The 13,976-nt window shown below is 42.8% G+C and overlaps 2 pseudogenes; both read right to left on the reverse strand.

Moving 5' to 3' along the window:
- Positions 1-2,005: 2,005 nt before the first annotated feature.
- LOC149443201 (uncharacterized) lies at positions 2,006-3,184 on the reverse strand (annotated as a pseudogene).
- A 1,568-nt stretch (positions 3,185-4,752) lies between these two features.
- LOC149443202 (uncharacterized) lies at positions 4,753-6,233 on the reverse strand (annotated as a pseudogene).
- Positions 6,234-13,976: the final 7,743 nt, after the last annotated feature.

Below are 13,976 nucleotides of genomic sequence, written 5' to 3' on the forward strand. Positions count from 1 at the left end.
GCAACCACATGACACCAAACAATTCACAACCCCCCCCCCCCATCTCCTAGACATGTCTACAAAATATTAGGACAGATCACCCTGTACCCCTAACAGGCACAGGGGGATTTACACATAAGAGGGATATGGGGAGCTGAGACAGGGGTGTCACATGTTAGACTGCAGTTTTGTTTGTGTTCCTACCTTCTTGTTGTAGTCCTGTTCCTGACCCCTTCTCATGTTTGTCTGTGCTCATCTATGGGTGTCGTCTGCTGTCCTCTGGGTTTTATTTCCTTCCCTTCCATCACTTCCTGTCCCACCTCCTTGTTTGCCTGTCTATATAAGATGTGCTCAGATTAGGCCACTTTGCCTGAGCAACTTCCTAGTTGCTGGAGCTCCTCTGTGTTTCTGTTGATTGAATCCAATATTGACTACCTGTGTACCGACCCCAGCTTCGTTCTCTGGCCTTGCTTGTTTTCTGCCTGTCCTGACCTCAGCTTGCCTATCGTATTCCGCTTGTCTTCTCCCAAGATACCCTGCTCCCGTGAGTGGTCTCCTCCACCTCAGCTAGGTGTACCTGGGGGCTGCGACCTGGTCCCAGCTTGCTACAAGTCCATCCCCACCATCAGGGGCTCTGGTGAACAAGCAGGCTGAGGCTTAGACTCCGCGCCCTGGGGAACCCCAAGTTGAGGATCCATAAGAGCTCACTTCCACCGGTGCTGACAAGGGGTCTCCCCACCTCTCCAAAGTGAGCTGGGTTCCATGGGCCCCCTACCCAAAGTGACTCCCATCACACATAATTTTTGTGATTGTATCCATCCACCTGATTGCTGGTCATTATCTTTTTCTTCTGTTCCTCTTACATTTTCCAAGTATAATCTGTCTTTTTCTAAGGAGCTGGTTCTTCTCAAAATATGTCCAAGTCAGGACATCTTCAGCCCAATGAAAGGTTGGTGTTGGTTTGTTGAAGGATCCATTTGTTTGCTTCCCTTGTTGTCTATGGTATTCTTGGAAATCTACACCATATATAGTTACTGAGGAGCAAATCGATTTGCCAGTCAAGCAACCTTATACATTTAAATTGTTTTTGTTGACTGAAATGTATGGAGATTTGACTTTTAAATGGAGGATCATACAGTGCATATGATGAATCACAATCACTTGGATTTTTAAGACTGCCTGATCCTTTGAAGGTCAACATTCAAATATTCAGAATAAGAAACTGTTAATCTCTAATCTCCCCCGATTCGCTCATCACTGTCAGTCACCCCAGGCTAGTATGAACTATATGGAGTCATAACAGTGCACTTTAAAGGAGGCTTTTCGTTTAACGGTCATATCACACAGCAAAATGGATACAAAAACACAGCAAAACAACAACAAGCAAAGTGAAACTTATTAAAATGTTTTAATTAAATGAAGCTATTTCTCCCCCTGGGTAAAGCTTCTTTGCCAGTATTCCTATCTTCAAGTCCAGCTGGAGAACAGGAAAAACCTGAAGCCTTTTAAAGCAAGACATGACTGGAAAACTCAATGGAGTCAACTGCCTAAGTTTCGTGTCTTAAAGCTTAGGAGAGATAAACAGACTGAATGCATATATATGAACTACACAGAAGTAAAACTAATCCATGAAAATAAAAGAATAGAGCAAGTAACCAACTTCCAATACCTTGGAATACAGAATCAATAAAAAACTGAAGAACTATTGATTTCGGATCTGGAATCTGCAAGGCCGAACAAAGTCTGGTGTGTTTTCAGGTATGGAAAAGAGACCTTTAACCCAGTTGGAGAAATGTATCAGAACTACAGCAAATAAAATCTGGAGCAGCTGTGCACTGCAACCGTTCAGCATTTATCTTCAGCTTGTTCGGTCCAGCTTTGGGAATGAAACATGGAAGCCAACTGGTTTCCCTGAACAGCCACTCCAGATTCTGGCTGCTACAGTCTTATTACATTTCCTTCAATGCCTAAAAAAAAAGATCACAAGTTTCAAATTGTGGTGCTACAGGAGGATCCTAAAAGCCAACTAGATTGACATGGCCACAGATGAAGATGTGCTGCAAAGAGTCAAAAAACTTGTCTGTTGAAGAGCTATGCAGTATTGTGGTAGAGAGATAGGTAAGGAAAGGGAAAGGGAGAAGAAGACTATGGTAGATGGATGGCATAAAGGAGAACATGGTGGATGGATGGCATAAAGGAGAACATGGTGGATGGATGACATAAAGGAGAACATGGTGGATGGATGACATAAAGGAGAACATGGTGGATGGATGACATAAAGGAGAACAGGATGGATGGATGCCATAAAGAAGAACATGGTTGATGGATGGCATAAAGGAGAACATGGGGGATGGATGGCATAAAGGAGAACACGGTGGATGGATGACATAAAGGATATCATGGTGGATAGGTGACATAGAGGAGAACAGGATGGATGTATGCCATAAAGAAGAACATGGTTGATGGATGGCATAAAGGAGAACATGGTGGATGGATGGTATAAAGGAGAACATGGTGGATGGATGGCATAAAGGAGAACATGGTGGATGGATGTCATAAAGGAGAACATGGTGGAAGGATGGCATAAAGGAGAACATGGTGGATGGATGTCAAAGGAGAACATGGTGGAAGGATGGCATAAAGGAGAACATGGTGGAAGGGTGGCATAAAGGAGAACATGGTGGATGGATGTCATAAGGGAGAACATGGTTGAAGGATGACATAAAGAAGTATATGGTCGATGGATGACATAAAGAAGACCATGGTCAGTGGATGACATAAAGGAGAACATAGTGGATGGATGACATAAAGGATGACATGGTGGATAGATGACATAAAAGATGCTATGGAAGATGGATGACATAAACGAGAACGTGGTAAGTGGAAAACATAAAGGAGAACATGGTTGAAGGATGACATAAAGAAGGATATGGTGGATGGATGACGTAAAGGAGAACATGGTGGATGGATAACATAAGGGAGAACATGGTGGATGGAGGACATAAGGGAGAACATGGTTGAAGGATGACATACAGAAGGATATGGTGGATGGATGACGTAAAGGAGAACATGGTGGATGGATAACATAAGGGAGAACATGGTGGATGGATAACATAAGGGAGAACATGGTGGATGGAGGACATAAGGGAGAACATGGTGGATGGAGGACATAAGGGAGAACATGGTGGATGGAGGACATAAAGGAAATTAGAGACTTTTGTGACATAAAGCAGAATATTAATCTGGCAAAAGACAGAACCAATATGCAAGCAGTGGTGGAAGCAAGGTTCCAGATTTGAAGTTTGCCGAAGATCACAAATGGTCATGGTAATATGAACTACTTTACCAACCAATGCACTTGTAATCATGCTCAGTAAGTCCAGTGATCCAACCACACATGTCAGATAGCAGTCAGCTTGGGGACCTCAGTTTTCTATACTGCAGTTAAGAAATGAGGCTACGTCACCTTCCTGTCCTCAGTGTGTGGTTGGACAATGATGGAGAAGCAGTATACTGATGAGTGCAACACGCTGATGTTTCCCCCTGTTGTCAAGTTTGAATTGTTAATTGGCAGCACTGTGAAAAGCCCCTATTGACTCAAAATGTTGCCCCTCCCTATTAGAATGTCTATACTGACACTTCCTGTCCTGTACAGAGCCCTGACCTCAACCCCACTGAACACCTTTGGGATGAATTGGAGAATATAAGTCAGGTCTTCTCATCCAACATCAGTACTAGACCCAACAAATGGGCAAAACTTCCCACAGACATCCTCCAAGATCTTGAAATGGTTTGACCAGTTTGGTGTGGAGGAACTTGAGTGTCCTGCACAGAGCCCTGACCTCAACCTTACTGAACACCTTTGGGATGAATTGGAAGACAAATGGTGAGCCAGGTCTTCTCATCCAACATCAGTACCTGATTTCACAAATGGGCACAAATTTCCCCAGATACATTCCAAAATCTTGTGGAAAGCCTTCCTAGAAGGGTGGACCATGGAGGGGAGAAACTCCATATTAATGTCCATGGGTTTGGAATGGAGTGTTCAACAAACTCATATAGGTGTGATGGTCTGATGTGCACAAATATTAGCTAAGTAGTGTAGGAGGGCGCTGAGCTACAACCATATCAAAAAAGCTATGCGATCACTGTGGTTATCAAAGCCATTGACAAAGCCAATGACCACCATGTTGGCACTGACATGTGCCCCTGTGTACAAAGCCATTTCCATAAAGACATGGTTTGACAAGTTTGTTGTGGTTGAACTGGAGTGTCCTCCACAGAGCCCTGACGTCAACCCTACTGAACACCTTTGGGATGAATTGGGAATTGCAAGTTGTGAATCAGGCCTTCTCTTCTTACATCAGTACATTGTATATTGACCTCAGCCCTTCTGAACACCTTTGGGATGAATTGGGAATTGCAAGTTGTGAATCAGGCCTTCTCTTCTTACATCAGTACATTGTATATTAACCTCAAGCCTTCTGAACACCTTTAGGATAAACTGGAAAGTCAATTATGAAACAGGTTCTTTCTAATCCAACATCAGTACTCGACCTCATACCTACTGAACACCTTTGTGATGAATCAGAGATTGCGAGCCAGGTCTTTTCATCGACAATCAGTACCTGACCTCACAAATGGCCACAAATTCCCACAGACACTGCAAAATCGTGAGGAAAGTCTTTCCAGAAGAGTGGAGGCTGTTGTAGCTTTAAAGGGGGGCAACGCAATATTAATGACCATGGAGGATGGGCAACTCCATATTAGTAGTCATGGGGAGTGGGCATTTCCATAATAATGGCCATGGGGGGTAGGCATCTCCATAATAATGGCCATGGGGGTAGGCAACTCCATATTAATGGCCAGGGGAGGTGGTCAACTCCATATTAATGGCCATGGGGGGGGTGGGCAATGCCATATTAGTAGTCATGGGGAGTGGGCATATCTATAATAATGGCCATGGGGGTAGGCAACTCCATATTAATGGCCACGGGGGGTGGGCAACGCCATATTAGTAGTCATGGGGAGTGGGCATATCCATAATAATGGCCATGGGGGTAGGCAACTCCATATTAATGGCCACGGGGGGTGGGCAACGCCATATTAGTAGTCATGGGGAGTGGGCATATCCTTAATAATGGCCATGGGGGTAGGCAACTCCATATTAATGGCCATGGGGGGGTGAGCAACTCCATATTAATGGCCATGGGAGGTGGGCAACTTCATACTAATGGCCATGGTGGTAGGCAACTCCATACTAATGGCCATGGGGGGTAGGCAACTCCATATTAATAGCCATAGGGGGGTGGGCAACTCCATATTAATGACCATGGGGAGTGGGCATCTCCATAATAATAGCCATTGGGGTAGGCAACTCCATATTAATGGCCATGGGGGGGTAGACAACTCCATATTAATGGCTATGGGGGGTGGGCAACTCCATATTAATGGCCATGGGGGATGGACAACTCCATATTAGTAGTCGTGGGGAGTGGGCATCTCCATAATAATGGCCATGGGGGGTAGGCTGGCTTCCGATTGCCCAACGCATAAAATTCAAACTACTAACACTGACGTACAAAGCTGTTCATAATACTGCCCCAAACTACATCACCGACCTGATATCCATCTGCCACTCAAAATGCACTCTCCGCTCCTCACAAGACCTCCTACTCTCCAGTTCCCTGGTCTCCTCCTTCCATGCCCATCTCCAGGACTTCTCCAGGGCTTCCCCCATCGTCTGGAACTCACTACCCCAATCCATCAGACTGTCACCTACCCTCCTCACTTTTAGACGCACCCTGAAAACCCATCTCTTCAGAGAAGCCTACCCCGCCCTCACCTAATTGCCGATCTCCTCCACTCCTCCTAACACTCCATCCCCCACAGCTATTTCCTCCTGTACCACCATCCCCTCCCTCCTAGATTGTAAGCTCCAAGGATCAAGGCCCTCGAACGCCTCGTGTATCGCATTGTATTGTTACTGTACTGTCTCATGTATTGTCTCCCATTGTAATGTACAGCGCTGAGCGAACTGTTGGCGCTATATAAATACTGTATAATAATAATAATAGGCAACTCCATATTAATGGCCATGGGGGGTGGGCAACTCCATATTAATGGCCATTGGGAATGGACATCTCCATATTAGTAGTCATGGGGAGTGGGCATCTCCATATTAATGGCCATGGGGGGGTGGGAATCTCCATAATAATAGCCATGGGGGTAGGCAACTCCATATTAATGGCCATGGGGAGTGGACATCTCCATAATAATGTCCATGGGGGGTGGGCAACTCCATATTAATGGCATGGGGGGTGGGCAACTCCATATTAATGGCCATGGGGAATGGACATCTCCATATTAGTAGTCATGGGGAGTGGGCATCTCCATATTAATGGCCATGGGGGAGTGGGCATCTCCATAATAATGGCCATGGAGGGGTAGGCAACTCCATATTAATGGCCATGGAGAGTGGGCATCTCCATAATAATGGCCATGGGGGGGTGGGCAACTCCATATTAATGGCCATGGGGAGTGGGCATCTCCATAATAATGGCCATGGGGGGGTGGGCAACTCCATATTAATGGCCATGGGGGGGTGGGCAACTCCATAATAATGGCCATGGGGGGGTGGGCAACTCCATATTAATGGCCATGGGGGCGTAGGCAGCTCCATATTAATGGCCATGGGGGGTGGGCATCTCCATAATAATGGCCATGGAGGGGTGGGCAACTCCATATTAATGGCCATGGGGGAGTAGGCAGCTCCATATTAATGGCCATGGTTTTGGAATGGAATGTCTCACAAGCTCATATATGAGTGATGGTCAGGTGTCCACAAATTGTTGACCATGTAATGAATTTCAAGGTTTATATCGACTTTATTTTGACCTTAAAAAGCAAACCGAACTCATAATCCAACCATTATCATAACAGCCATTATTTCACACTATGGCATTCTCGCAGCAAAAATCCACATTGGTAGAAAAGTGCGATAAAAATTGTGCACCTAAGTGGTGGAAACCAAAAGCTAAGGCCCCCCCCCAAGGGCAGGTCTCCACCCAGGGTATCCACCCATGCAGAACCCTGTAGGTTGTCCTCTCTGAACAATCTAATGTCCTTCATCCCAACCTCTGCCCCTTCCTATGAGAAGCCTTTTCCAGCCTTGCCTGTGTGTCTGCTTTGTCCTTTTCATACATTTAACGTTCCTCATGACATATCTCAGCATGTACATTGCCATGATAGGGTGTTACTCTCTGACCCTGTCTCAGATGCAGCATTTTTACTCAGTGTAGCGTTTCCAGGATCAGCAGCTAATTGAATGAAATTGCCGCGTTTTGCATGTGAAAGGGACTCAGAGGAAGAACTAACCCATCTGCAGACGTTCCGGATCCGCAGAAAATTGCAATAACTCAGAAATGACAATTTCCTGCTACTTCCAATTCATTGCTGTTCCGGGAATTGTAACAATTGCTTTCATGCTCCGGCCATAACGATTACATGTTACATTGTGAGATTCGCTGTACGAGTCCCGAGGAATGTACCAGGAATGCAGATTTCTATTCATCATTACTGAAGGCTCTGAAAGCCGAATCATGGGCACAAAATCTGTCATCTGCAGCCACATCGAATATAGATCCAGTGTGAGTGCACTAAATGCCTGCGCAGACCAAGCTATTACCTTGTAAAAGTAGCGATGAGATGACCCCTACTGTCATGCCCCCCTACCTGTCCCGTTGCTTTTCTCCTGGGACATGGAATGGGGGACGTGGAATGGATAAGGAGGAGGACATGGGATGGGCCTTTGTGGGATGGCCAGTGGGTGGGCCCTGGGGAATGTTGGAGGTCAGGCCCAGGGGTACCAGGCGTAAAGCTGTATAAAGAGCCCCAAAATTGCTGCTGCCCTGCCCTGATTAGCACTGATTCCTATGGAGGCCAATAAAATTTTCTGATTTAGACAAAGGTACTACTCAGCATAGTCTCCATCCGAAGAGATGCATTTGTTGCGCCATCTTTGATCCCAACTCTGGAATCCTCTTTCTAAATATTCAGCTGTGTTCTGTTGTATCCACTTCTCTTTTAATAGTCACAAACATATCAACCTAAATTATCAGGGCACGTGGGCCGTACATGAGCACAGGCTCATGCAGACAGAGGAAATCAGCCTTGTAGATTGCGGCTGGCATTGGCCTTCCCAGTACAGCCTAATATGAAGAAGACCAAAATAAAGGTCAAACTGGTGACAGTAAATCTGTCCAATAAGGGGATTTCAAGGGGAACCTGGATGACAGGAATAATGCTTGACTCCAAGAAACATACTACTGTCTACGTGAGGACGTCAAGTAGGCAATAGTACAATGGTTCAATAAGGGGATTTCAAGGGGAACCTGAATGACAGGAATAACGCTTGACTCCAAGAAACATGCTACTGCGTACGTGAGGACGTCAAGTAGGCAATAGTACAATGGTACTGCCATCTGCTAAATTTCCCATAAACAACATAAAGAAAAGAAACATAACTGAAAGGCAATCAACGGGGGTGAGTCCAGGCTGGATGAAAGGAATAGGAGGGCTAAGTCCATGCACTGTATAGAATGGGGAAGCTCAAGTTTGCCTAACGAGTTGGTAGTACCCACGTCTTCTCGGGCACTTTCACTTCCTCCGTGTCATCAAATCGTTGTCTCCAAAGACTGCCCTTCATTGGCCTGGACAGGTGGGGTTTGGATGGCGATAAATCTGGGCTGTTCAGTGGATGAGGAACCACTAAGCAGCTGAATTTGCTGAACGCCTTATTTGTTGCCACGGATGTGTGTGGCCGTGCTTAGTCAAGGTGAATGTGGATCATTTTCAGATTATTGATTGGTCTTTTCCTCCTAATGGCTTTTCTAAGCTTCTTAAATGTCTCATGGTACAGCTCACTGGTCACTGTACAGCCTCGTTACAGAAAATCAAAGAGAAGGATGCCAAAAGACGTTCACTATGACTTTCTTTGCTGATTGTTGGCTCTTGAACCTCTTAGGGAACTTGGGGAAGAGGTGGGAAACCATTCCATTGACCAGGGGCGGACTGACCATTTGGAAACTCGGGCACTGCCCGAGGGCCCGGGGTCAGTAGGGGGCCCTATGAGATGCCCCTGGTACCTTTTTCATAGGCTTTTTTTGAGTTTGGGCAAGGACACAGGGGCCCCATGATCCCCTATTGCCCGGGGGCCCCACGAGTTGTCAGTCCGCCCCTGCCATTGACTGATTTGTTATCTTTCCAGCAGATCAGAGCAGACTTCCACCCTTCTCTCCTTCAAATCTGGTATCAACTGCCGAGGTGCCCACTTTACACTTTCCGATACCCTAAGTCTTCCACCATCTTGTGTATGGCATTGAGATCACAACCCAATTGTGCAGAAAGCTCACGGATTGGGACTTGTCTTCCCGCACAAATCAATCTGTCTTGCCGGCAGTTCGTGTCAGGAGTAGCAGTTGATGATCTCCCATTGTGTGGTTGGCCTTCCATGCTGGTTTTCCTCTCTACAAACTTCTGATTAATGGCGTCATCTCCTTAGACATTCTGGAGCCTTCTGTGGCTGTTGGACGGCTGGCACCTCTCCTTCATCAGGAACTCAACCATGGCGGTTGCTGCTGCTTGGAATCCATTGTTTACTTGCAGTGAAAAAGAAGAAGAGGCGTTATTATAGAAGAAGAGTTTCTCCACCAACATGTGGAATCTGAATGACCTCTGTAAGTTCATAGAAAGTTATGCCCACTTTTGCATCACCTTTGGTACAGCTTTAAATGCGGTATTGTAAGAGGGGGGAGGGGCAGGGTGATAAAAAATACTATTCTTCCTCTTTAAGTCTTAGATCATTTTCTGAAATGTCATGTTTTTAAAGGAACCAATTTAGATTTGCCCATTGTTATAAAATCACTCCAGTTTTCCTCTCCTTCACTTTGAGTCCCGTTGGAAGCTGAGCTATCACAGAACAAATCAAGTAACACCGTGATTTGCAGCCAGCCAAAGACGGTTCATCGTGATCTTTACATTCGAGAGGTCAGGAGGTTCACAATCAACAAACCCGACTTCCTTCCATGACTTTTGTCAGCAAAGTATGGATTATCCTTCAGCTTCCCCCGAGTCCTCAGAATTCAGCCAATTATGTGGAAATGTCAAATCAATGGGTGGCCTCTCCAGGTGAGAAGACTTCCCAAGTTTCCACACAGACCTCGGCTGTATCCAGGCAGTACAAACACTTTCCGGTGACTTGTATTTTCAGCCAATGTCCTGTCATGGCACATCATGTTGTTCTACTTATTGATCCAGTTCATGGAATTTATAATTTGTTCTGTAATCTTTTACTTGGAAGAATCAGGTCCACTTGCTATGCACTGACCTCCAGCCTCCCCTTCAGTCTTGCACAGGTGTCCTGGCTCCTCCCCTTCAGTCTTGACAGGTGTCCTGGCTCCTCCCCTTCAGTCTTGCACAGGTGTACCGGCTCCTCCCCTTCAGTCTTGCACAGGTGTCCTGGCTCCTCCCCTTCAGTCTTGCACAGGTGTACCAGCTCCTCCCCTTCAGTCTTGCACATGTGTAACGGCTCCTCCCCTTCAGTCTTGCATTAATATAGAGTTGCTCCCACCATGGGCATTAATATGGAGTTGCTCCCACCATGGGCATTAATATGAAGTTGCTCCCACCATGGGCATTAATGTGAAGTTGCTCCCACCATGGGCATTAATATGAAGTTGCTCCCACCATGGGCATTAATATGGAGTTGCTCCCACCATGGGCATTAATATGGAGTTGCTCCCACCATGGGCATTAATATGAAGTTGCTCCCACCATGGGCATTAATGTGGAGTTGCTCCCACCATGGGCATTAATGTGAAGTTGCTCCCACCATGGGCATTAATGTGAAGTTGCTCTCACCATGGGCATTAATATGGAGTTGCTCCCACCATGGGCATTAATATGAAGTTGCTCCCACCATGGACATTAATGTGGAGTTGCTCCCACCATGGGCATTAATGTGAAGTTGCTCCCACCATGGGCATTAATATGGAATTGCTCCCACCATGGGCATTAATATGGAGTTGCTCCCACCATGGGCATTAATGTGAAGTTGCTCCCACCATGGGCATTAATATGGAGTTGCTCCCACCATGGGCATTAATATGAAGTTGCTCCCACCATGGACATTAATGTGGAGTTGCTCCCACCATGGGCATTAATGTGAAGTTGCTCCCACCATGGACATTAATGTGGAGTTGCTCCCACCATGGGCATTAATATGGAGTTGCTCCCACCATGGGCATTAATATGGAGTTGCTCCCACCATGGGCATTAATATGGAGTTGCTCCCACCATGGGCATTAATATGGAGTTGCTCCCACCATGGGCATTAATGTGAAGTTGCTCCCACCATGGGCATTAATATGGAGTTGCTCCCACCATGGGCATTAATATGGAGTTGCTCCCACCATGGGCAGGCAGTGCCCGAGTGCTCGAATGGTCAGTCCGCTCCTGATGGTCAGATGTCCACACATTTTTGGCCATACCGTGTCCAGTTCCATGCAAATCCCTATAGAGTTACCCTCCAGGCAGATATAAAAGACACCAATAATGTAACTCTGTATTCAGGAATAAATCATTAAGAGTATGAACCTAAATTTGACTCGATATCAGCATCATGCAATCCCTGTACAGCAGAGCTCAGACTGGGAGAGGAAGAAGCAGAGCAGGGCTCCTGGGCTGTGTGGCAAAGCTGTGCAAACACCAGGACTGGATGACAGCTAAGACCGCTCCCTTTCATGTATTTCATTTCATCTTCGTTTTCCCGGAGTTCGGCTTTAACACTCTATAGAACAACTTCCTTGGCTTTGAAAAGTTTAAATTGGTGATTTGAGTCCCCGGAGCTCAGCATCCTGTTGAGCCGTCCTGTGATTAAGCCGAGATTTAAATAGCCGGCTCAGATTTTCCTTCTTTGTTCCAGTAAACACTTAATGGCCGGACCAATTAGCATCTAATTATAATTTTTGTTGAAGTCGAACTAATCTGTGAATTTCAGTGTCCTGGTCTTGTGCTGCTGCAGTAATTATCCTCGGAGCCATCTTCTGATATTCCCATTATTGTTATTATTACAGCGCTTCATTCCAGCGTGCCGCGTGCCGCCATCCCGGCGTACGAGCGCCAATCTATATGCTGATAGAACACATTAGCCACAATATCCGTATCTGCCGTCTGCAACAAAACCGCTTCTTGTCTTCTGCGCGTTGATTGCTGTATATATTGCTGTCTGGGAACACCTGGTGCCCATCGCCCAATATATTGTTGGTGGAAGAAAACAGAACAGAAATGGGAACTAAGAGCCCAACTCTAGCGTTGAAGAACCCCCCCCCACACACATGGAAGAAAAACATATTTTAAATATATTTAAAAAATATTCTTCCAAAATATAATGACATACCGGTATATTTGAAATACTAAAATTTTGGCCATATTCAATATATAAAAATATATATATATATATATGCTTGAGGTGATTGTAGCCGTATTAGTGCGACAGAAACAATTGAGTACTGAAGAAGGGGACCCCGAAATATTGTCCTCAGAATTGTATGTTAGTGCAAATAAAAAAAGTATCACGTCAGGACTCAATTGCTTCTATATATATATATACTGTATTTTGAAATAAAATGTGTTTTTTATATATTACAAAATATATGAAAAATATTTTTTTAAATATTTTTTAAAATATATTCTGCAGATTTTTTTTAACATATAAAAATGTCATTTTAAGATATATTTTTTCATATATTTGTAAATGCGTTCCAAAAATGTAGATTAAATGTATTTCTAAAGACATACAGTATATTTGAAAATGTATTTTTAAAAATATTCTTCAGATTTTTTTTTAACATATAAAAAATTCATTTTAACATATACTATATATATATACACACACACACATACACACACATATACATACATATATATATTTATACTGTATGTTGGAATGCGTTTTTTATATATTACAAAATCTATGAAAAATATTTTTTAAAACATATCTTTTTTAAATATATTCTTCAGATTTTTTTTAAATATAAAAAAGTCATTTTAACATATACTGTATATATATATACATACATACACACAGTGTATGTTGGAATGTGTTTTTTATATATTACAATATATATGAAAAATATTTTTTTACATATATTCTTCAGATTTTTTTTATAAAAAATAAAAAAGTCATTTTAACATATATTTTTACAAATATTAGTAAATGCGTTCCAAAAATGTAGATTAAATGTATTTCTAAAGACATACAGTATATTTGAAAATGTGTTTTTAAAAATATTCTTCAGATTTTTTTTAACATATAAAAAAATAATTTTAACATATACTGTATATATATATATATATATATACACTGTATATTGGAATGCGTGTTTTATATATTACAAAATATATGAAAAATATATTTTAAAATATATATTTTTAAAATATATTCATCAGATATTTTTAACATATAAAAAAGTCATTTTAACATACACTATATATATATATATATATATATATATATATATATATATATATATACACTGTATGTTGAAATAAAATGTGTTTTTTATATATTACAAAATATATGAAAAATATTTTTTAAAATATAATTTTTTTAAAATATATTCTTCAGATTTTTTTGAACATATAAAAAAGTAAGTTTAACATATACTGTGTGTATATATATATATATATATATATATATATATATATATATATATATATACACACACACACACACACTGTATGTTGAAATGCGGTTTTTATATTTTTACATATATTTGTAAATGCATTCCAAAAATGTACATTAAATGTATTTCTAAAGACATACAGTATATTTGAAAATGTATTTTTAAAAATATTCTTCATATATTTTGAAATATATTGAATACGGCCAACATTGTAGTATTTCAAACATATGTCAATATATTTGGGAAGAATAT

The sequence above is a fragment of the Staurois parvus genome, unplaced genomic scaffold (assembly GCF_062004578.1).
Source record: "Staurois parvus isolate SC_StPar_1 unplaced genomic scaffold, SC_StPar_1.0 ptg000869l, whole genome shotgun sequence".
In the NCBI taxonomy this organism is placed as follows: domain Eukaryota; kingdom Metazoa; phylum Chordata; class Amphibia; order Anura; family Ranidae; genus Staurois; species Staurois parvus.